This window comes from Notolepis coatsorum (genome assembly GCF_963971535.1).
Source record: "Notolepis coatsorum genome assembly, contig: SUPER_7_unloc_1, whole genome shotgun sequence".
Lineage (NCBI taxonomy): Eukaryota > Metazoa > Chordata > Actinopteri > Aulopiformes > Paralepididae > Notolepis > Notolepis coatsorum.
The window spans coordinates 1434188-1443646 of NW_028174880.1; the positions used below are offsets into that span (position 1 = coordinate 1434188).

The following is a 9459-nucleotide window of genomic DNA, read 5'->3' on the forward strand; positions in this document are numbered from 1 at the left end:
AACCGCAGCAATATGAGCTACGTTATGCGTAAATGTGCGCTCTGTGCCTAAAGTCGAGACTCGACAGTACTGAACCAGAACAATTATTTAGGAGCACATTTTTAGCATGATTAAAAACGATGGTTCGAACATCCGTTCGAATAAAAACCTGGCAAAGTTTGAATACCAAAAACAGGCTTTAGGGACAGCTCTACTCTCTCTCTCTCTCTCTTCTCTCGTTCTTCTCTCTCTCTCTCTCTCTCTCTCTCAAATATATTATTTATTAAATCTAGGAATAATTAAACTTGAAGACATGGTTAAGTTTCAAACAATGTTAATTATGTTTAGGGCAAGAAATAATACACTGCCAGAAAAACTACAAAATCCTTTCATTTAGAAAGTGAGTTTAGTAGGAGAAAATACAATTTTAAACATCAGTTTGCACGTACCACACTTAAACAGATGTGTCCTTCAGTTATTGGTGTAAAGTTATGGAATTCTCTCCATAGCGAGCTTAAGGGATGTAACAGTGTTTATCAATTAAAAAAAATGTATAAAAAAAAAATATTTAGTCAGTATGAAAATCAAAATGTGATCTCAATAGTGAGATCTTTTCTTTTTTTTTCTCTTCTCTTTCTTTTCTTCTTTATTCTTTATCATTATTATTATTATTGTTTAACTGTGGATTGTGTTTCTTTTATAATGGTATAAATGATTATTTGTGTACATAAGGTTATACGCCGACCATTAAGAAAATACATGTTAGTTTAGGAATAAGGGGCAGGTAATTATAAGATTTATTCTTCTTCCTGCTCCTTTTGTCCATGGAATGGCTATTTATGATTTTTTAATGAAGAAACTATGATTGTATTATTCCATGTGGCAAATAAAAACTCTGAACTGAACTGAACTGAACTCCTTCTCTCTCTCTGTTTCTCTCTCTGTCTGTCTCTCTCTGTTCCTCTCTGTCTCTCTCTCTCTGTTTCTCTCTGTCTCTCTCTATCTCTCTCTTTCTCTGTATCTCTGTCTCTCTCTATCTGTGTTTCTCTCTGTTTGGTAAACATACATTTCTTCAATCATCATTGATAGTGTGTGCATGCATGTATATGTGTATATGTGTGTATGTGTGTATGTATATGTGTGTGTATATTGAAAGTACACTCTAAAAGCGTTTGATTGCTGCAACAGTTAGGACAAAGCAGGTAGAAGATAACACAACAGGTGGTTTGATTGATCTTTATTTATCTCGAACAACCATAAACACACAAACTTGAAATAACAAAAACTAAATAAAATACAAATACAAATAAAATAAAAATATATCTTCCTAGACATGGAAGCAATTGTCAACATACTGTAGCTCAAGACAAATGGTTTTGTTCGAGAAGGGACAGAAAGAAGCAAAGCTTCTCTGGTCCTGCCCCTTCCTTACAATATCATATTAATATGTCATAAGTTATCTATCAATATCAAAAATAATATACCTATCCACTACAGCAAAAGATAAATAAATAATTACAAAAATACTAGTTCACATTATTTTCAAGCTCCTCTAATTTATGCTTGTCCAAGAATTTAGATTCAGATTTAGAATATACCAGAAGATGAGTTTATTCTAGTCACACAAGTAAAGGATTCCACAGATGGAATATGCGGATGGAATGATCAATCGTGAGTGACATCAGTTTTTATTACTCAGAGACGTCACTTCCGACTGAGAGAAAGTCACGCGAGTTTGGTTGCCGCTCGCAACGGAGTTTGTTTGTTGATTTGGTGTGTATTCTTGGTGTGTATTCTTCTTATCTATTAGTGCTGTCAATACCGGTAGATAAAAAATAATTAACTAATTAATCTCTCAATTTTCTGTAATTAATCTAGATTAGGGATGTTCGATATTGGATTTTTTACCGATATACAGATATTGTCCAACTTTAATTTCCGATACCGATATCAACCGATACCGATATATGCATATATCTTTGTTGTGGAATTAACACAACATTATGCATTCTTTTGACAATAAATAAAATAAGAATTAGTTCTTACTTGCTTGCCTGGGTAAATAAAGGTTAAATAAATGTAAATAAATGTAAATTGTAAATGTTTTAATTTTTTTTTAACACTGATACCGATATTTTCCGATATTACATTTTAATGCCAATATCGGCCGATAATATCGGACATTTCTAATCTAGGTTAATCTAGATTAAAAAATCGCATTTTTCTACTTAAGACCGAAGCTTGTAACAGATATTTACTTGAGTAAAATCATGGAATTAATGTAAAATCAACACAAAGAAAGTATATTTAGATTCTTTGAATACAGTTTCTCTGTGAAATACAAATGTTCAACAAAACCATCAACATTGACTCAGCTAGACCTCTTTCTTATATCCGCTGCGCTAACAGAAATAAAAACAACCCAGGCCTATGTTAAAGTGCAGATTGGCTTAGAGGATGATAATGTCTTGTATGAACTACCAGTGATATAAATCATATTAACAACAAAAATGTGTTCCATCTTCATGTCAGATGATTTTCAAAAAGGTGCATGAGTCAATGGGGAAAAAGAACAAGCAAAGATACGGCTGAAAGTTCAGAACGTTGAACATTTTTCACTCCATAGATGAATCTAGATAAAAAGTATTAGGGGGTGGGAAGCTGGTGGGTGGGGATCGGACGTTGTGGACAGCGACTCCTACAGGTCGGTTGGTGCGCCTGCGCAGCAGAATCAGGAAGCGACAGGGGGCGGCGTGTCCGTCCCACGCAGACCCCCGCCGCTGAGAGATCGCGCTGTGCAGGAGAAAAGATGCGACGGCTGCCTCCTCGTGTACCGGAGGGGACACGTGATGCAAGGCTTCGTCCACATTGCAGCCGACCAGTGGGAGGCATGGTCTAACAGCGTTCGAGACAGGGGAGGGCAGAATTAGACGATACGAAATTGGGATGGGAAGTAGATAAAAATGGGAGAAAAAGTAGATAAAAAAAAAAAAAAATTATAAACTGTATGCCTCACTGTGTGGAAGAGACTGGGATCATTCTTTTGTGCAACAAGGCAACATCAGGCTCGACTTAAAACATTACTTCCCTAACTTAGTGAAACTAAATGTAACAAATTAACACATAGATATAAATGTACTGAATGGTTATTTCTTATTTTATTTTTTATTAATTTCTTTTTTAAATCCAATATATATATATATTTTTTATAGCTACCGATCCAGCAATTTTACTGATATCGGCGGTATACGTGTGTTTGTGGATAGCGTTGGCTAGATTTTATGTATCCCCCTAACCCTAACCCCAACCCTAATTTAAGAAATGGTTAAAATCCTGAAAATGAATACATATTCGATATGTATGGTGAGGAGTCGGACTGAAGTTAATAATGATATTCATGAAAGAAATTGGAACAATACATGAAAAATATATGTTTTTACTGAGATTGCTGTGTGTGTGTGTGTGTGTGTGTGTGTGTGTGTGTGTGTGTGTGTGTGTGTGTGTGTGTGTGTGTGTGTGTGTGTGTGTGTGTGTGTGTGTGTGTGTGTGTGTGTGTGTGTCAGGGTTCCTCTCAGGTGTGATGTGGGGCGTCGCCACCTGCTGTTGGTTCCTGGCGAACACCTACCTCTCTGCTGTGGTCAGCTTCCCCATCATCACCACGGTAACCACACACACACACACACCTACCTCTCTGCTGTGATCAGCTCCCCCATCATCACCACGGTAAACACACACACACACACACACACACACACACACACACACACACACACATATATCTATACATATACACACTAGGGGTGTAACAGTATGTACCTCGGTTTTGAAGTCACGGTTCGGTACGGGTTTTCGGTACAGTGGGGGAAAGTTTGACTTTCCATGTTCCACTCAGGGGTGATGTAGTGTGCAGTAACTAATAGTACTTGTAGGGCTGTCAACGAATATTCGAAATTGAAATTAATAATCGACTTGTAATTTATTTTTTAAAGAATAATAATTATATTAGATTGTGAAAAAACAGCCCCCGGGGGCGGTCGTTAGTGATTAACATACTGTTGTTGTAGTGGCCGCTTGTCGCTCCCCAATGAATAGACAAGCGTCCACGATGCACCCGCAAATTACTTCTACTACTCAGTCCCAAAGTTGTGATGTTGAATTAATTGAATGTCCAAAGTTGCTCCTCTTACGGTTTACAGGGTTTATTGTTGTCCAAAGGTAAATGATAGTGAATGAAGGGTTTAAACAGAACAGTTGTCAATTGCTCAGATCCAACAGTGAAACAGTGAAACAGGTAGAAAATTGTATCTAATCACAGGTGCACAAAGACTGCAGTGATCACCTTGGCTATTTATAGGAGTGGGCTGTAATGGGTGGTGAGCCCTCTAGTGTCCAAACATAAATAAGACAGTCTAAACAGTGCAAAGTTCTAATATATAATATAATATATAGATAATAATAATAATACTAACAATAATAATAATAATCTATAACAAGAACACTCATTGGCCTTTACACCGGCCCCTAATTGTGCCTACACAATTACAAAACAAATAACATGGTCGGGTGAGTGTTCATTATAGCCTGCAATCCTCAATAATAATCAATTTCAAATCATAGTTCTAAACACGAAGAAGCTTGACTGGGGCTCTGGTTTTCGCTTGTTGTCCCTGTGCATGGGAAGAACAAATTAATTAGTAATTCGAATAACAGTCAAGGTAACTCGATGATAATATTCAAAGTTCAACAGAGCCCTATAGCTCTGATAGGCATACAGCCAATGTCCACTGGTTGTGACTCTCCATCGGGGTCGTCAGGACTTTCTGCGGTAAGTCGGTCGGGAGGTTTCAGCCATTCTTCCCCAGGTTTCCTTTACGCCGTCGTCTTTTGTAGTTTCTCCTCTTGGAAACTGGCACATCCAAAAGTGTTTGGCCATCACCGGCCCCGGTAACACCATGGGCTTCCACTTGATAAGCTTCTTCAGGCAGTTGCTCCTCCACCGGCTCGTCATCTCCTCCAACACTCCCGTCCTCAGCAGGTCCTTGCAGAGCAGAGCCACGTCTCGGGAGATGCACCCCCATGCTGCCGTCCCTCTCCTCCTCCGGACGGTGCCGCCCGGTCAGCCCTCCTGGACTGGCTGCGACTGCTGCTGTCCTGCTTCTGAGAGCTCTCGTTTTAAACACTGGAGGTTCAGTAGTGGCCCTGTTGTGTGCATCTTCCTTATGTGCATCTTCCTCCTCCTCTGCCTCACTCTCTGAGGAGCTGCAGCCGCACACATCATCTGGTTTCCCAGTACGTTCCTCATCTGTGGAGTCATCTGATTCCTCTCTCTCATCATCCTCCTCCTCGTCCTCGTCTTCATCAGGTGCACGTGTAGCAGAGTCAATGGTTGGTTTTGCTGGTGCTGTTTCAGGTTCTTCCTGCATTTCCTCTGCAGCACTCTCCTCCACAGCTGCCACACTGTACCTCTCCCTCTCAGCGTCTGACACAGTGATTTCCTCTGTCACTGCTTCTTCCTCTCTGCCTTCGTCGTCACCGTCCTCCTCTTCATCAACGTTGTCCTCCTCCTCACCGTCCCCATCATCATCATCATCGTCTGGTTCGTTCTGAGGAAGTCTCTGGGTAGGACTCAGCAGGTCGCCTTCAACCACACCCTGGAGGGAACATAAAGTGGGATTGAATGGTCATCGTCATTCCCATCATCATCGACGCCGTCCTCTTCCTCACCATTGTCATCTGGTTCATTCGGAGGAAGTCTCTGGGTAGGACTCGGCAGGTCGCCCTCCACCGTCCACTCCTTGGAGGGAACATGAGGCGCGCTCGCTTCGTCGTCCTCTTCTTCTTCCTCATCATCGACGTCATCATCATCGAATCTATAACAAGAACACTCATTGCCTTTACCGTTGTATTTGTTCGGTACACAGCCGCACGGTACGGTACGGTACACGCTGAAATGGTTCGGTACGGATACGCGTACCTTTTACACCCCTAGTACACACTCGCACACACTCACACACACACACACACACACACACACTCACACACACTCACACACACACACACACACACACACACACACACACACACACACACACACACACACACACACACACACACACACACACACATAACATGCACATACATATACACACTCACACACTCTCACACTCACACACGGCAAATACACACACATATACATATACACACACTCTCTCACACACACACACACACACACACACACACACACACACACACACACACACACACACACACTCGCACACACACTCGCACACACACTCACACACCACACACACACACACATACATGCACACATACATATACACACTCACACACACTCTCACACTCACACATGCAAATACACACACATATACATATACATATACATATACACACACTCTCACACACACACACACACATATATACACACACACACACACACACACGTATACATATACTCACACACACCCACACACACATGCACACACATATATACACACACACATACATATACACACACACACTCACACACACAAACAAGTTCATATTCTAACATTGGTAGAAGGTCTGAACCTGTAATAAAAACAACAACAACATTCATTACATTTTTTTATCAATAATGATTTGGGCGGAAAGCAATAATTATATTCCACACCTTTCTAAAAACTGGATGTATTCTGTTTTAAATGATTACTCTACACAAAACGTTATCTGTAGCACTTTTAAACGGTGTGTGTGTGTGTGTGTGTGTGTGTGTGGTGTGTGTGTGTGTGTTGTGTGTGTGTGTGTGTAGGGTCCAGGGCTGATTGCAGCATTGTGGGGGTGTTGGTGTTTAAGGAGATTAAGGTAAGTGTGATAATTATAGTTACTGTTTTGTGATCTGTGTGTGTGTGTGTGTGTGTGTGTGTGTGTGTGTGTGTGTGTGTGTGTGTGTGTGTGTGTGTGTGTGTGTGTGTGTGTGTGTGTGTGTGTGTGTGTGTGTGTGTGTGTGTGTGTGTGTGTGTGTGTGTGTGTGTGTGTGTGTGTGTGTGTGTGTGTGTGTGTGTGTGTGTGTGTGTGTGTGTGTGTGTGTGTGTGTGTGTGTGAGAAAAAACCACCAGGGTGATTTCAGCATTATGTCATTATGAAAAGTTCCAATAATCATATTGGAAGATGCATTCGCCTGATGGTAAAATCAATGGCGTGTAAAGCTTCATACTGTATACAACACCAGTAGAGACGGGCTGCAAGGTAAACTGAGGCGCATGGCTCAAAGTAGAAACACACTCATCATTAATAACGGGGGCGGGGCTGTGTATTCCTCATCAAATAAGTGACCAGCATTGGCAACATGTTTGTTAAATACCAAGCTGTCTTATATTTGGGCCGAAAGAGAGAGAATCATTTAACGCCCTCTCACACAGATACGTACACGCATAGTAACATAGTGAAATGTTACAATCTAAAATGTAAATCTCTTTCTCTCTCTGTCTCTGTCTGTCCCTCTCCCTCTCTCTCTCTCCCCCTCTCTCTCCCCCTCTCCCTCTCCCCTCTCTCTCTCCCTCTCCCCCTCTCTATCCCTCTCTCTATCCCTCTCCCTCTGCCTCCCGCTCCCTCTCTCTATCTGTCTCTCTCCTCTCTCTCCCCCTCTCCCTCTCTCTATCTGTCTCTCTCCCTCTCTCTATCCCTCTCTCTATCCCTCTCCCTCTGCCTCCCGCTCCCTCTCTCTATCTGTCTCTGTCTCCCTCCCCCTCCCCCTCCCTCTCTCTCAGGGGTTGTGTAACTTCCTGGTCCTAGGAACTGCTTTCTCATTGGTCCTCGCAGGAGCCCTATTGACAGCCTTCTCTAAGGTGGACTGATGGAACTACGGAACATGAATTTACTGACATCACAGACGGATACATGCTGCTCTACAGTACACTAGTGCCATCTATGACCTCATACATTTGGGAAAAGGACTGAAAGGGACCAAGCTGTTTGATAGTGAATGTGTTCCTTCCTATTCTCTTAACCTGTGTAGCTTAAAGGTGCTATATAGTAACATTCAGCCACTAGATGTCGCACTAGAGCACCAGCGTGTCATTTATCCAATCGGGTGCATTCCACGTGGGGGGAAATGGGAAGTAGGGAGGGGGGGATACATGTAAACAACAACATGAGCCAAAATGATGAATTCATTAACTCATTCCCTGCCAACAACGATTAATACGTGTTTGTCCGCCAATTGTTGAACGCCAACCACGTGTATATATATATACGTTATTTTGATCGTTATTTCTTTTATTCGTTATCCATCCAGGGGGAGCCTGTGTAACCATAGGGAATGAGTCTGAGATCGCAAAAGTCCAATACCGCCGCCTGGTGGTATGTGGCCGATGTTGCACTCCCTTTGAGACTCTGTGTATGGGCTGTGTGTCGATGAAATTCATCCTGGCGGGTTTTTCTAGTCGCCTGGACCGGGGGCTCTACCCCGATCGCATTGAAATTGAACAGTTTTCGGGACCGCCGATTCATTATGCTGTGGTGGGTTATGTCGTGACCCAAATGGACGTACGATCTAACGGATGGCAATCAAATGATTGGAATATTCTTTTTGAGCAATTTAACGTCAATTTCAGCTCGATTGTGCCTTGTTTTCATAGCCATCGCCCTGATCAGCGTATGCTCTTGTACTAACGAATGCCATTAATTAATTAATCAGAAACGATGATGGAACATAATATACCGATCATATGCATTTGAATTTTTAATTGTAGCGTGTATAGGGACGAAATGCCAATGGATTAAGTATAATATGCGTCGCGGCCTATTACTAGCCTCCCAGGAATGACCCTAAACCGCTCTAAAACCATACTTATATTCACCACGGTATAAAACGGGAACGTATGGATGGACAATTTTCTTTTTCTTTTTCACATCTTGAACGATAGATACTCGATGCCAAATGGGCCATATTATTGCATCCATAGCCATAATATATATATAGTTATAGCCCTGCAAACTCCATAGGTTTAATGCGTTGGCAGCACATAGTCATATCCCGTTCCCAACGCGGCGGTCAATGAGTTAATCAATCAATAATGTTCTGGGGAGGAAAAGCAATACTTTTATTCCACACCTTTCTAAAAAAGCTCTGGGTGTATTCTTTCTTAAAAATTATTACTATACATGAAATGTTATCTAGAGCACCTTTTAATAACAATGTTTTCAAAAGTGTCTTTTACTCCTTATTACTGGACCTCCGACCCTCCTACACAGAGCTGCCTCTACGCCTGTACTGTACTCTACTGTACGTCACACAGCCTGAAACTCACAGAGCTGCCTGTACTGTACTGTACTGTACGTCACACAGCCTGAAACTAGGGATGCACTGATCCGATATTGGTATCGGCCGCCGATATCAGTAAAATAGCTGGATCAGGTATTGGTAAAGAAAAATATATATATATCGGATTTTTATTTTTTTTACTTTTTTTAAAATAATAA

The 9459-nt window shown here is 41.5% G+C and overlaps 1 pseudogene across 1 annotated transcript in view; it reads left to right on the forward strand.

The window, feature by feature from the left end:
- LOC311232702 (transmembrane protein 144-like) overlaps positions 1 to 8073 on the forward strand; it is a 24055-nt pseudogene extending 15982 nt beyond the window's left edge. The window contains exons 8-11 of the transcript XR_014621095.1: positions 1790 to 1803; positions 3543 to 3640; positions 6788 to 6840; positions 7746 to 8073. The product of XR_014621095.1 is annotated as a transmembrane protein 144-like (transcript). The remainder of the gene's footprint in view (positions 1 to 1789; positions 1804 to 3542; positions 3641 to 6787; positions 6841 to 7745) is intronic.
- Positions 8074 to 9459: the final 1386 nt, after the last annotated feature.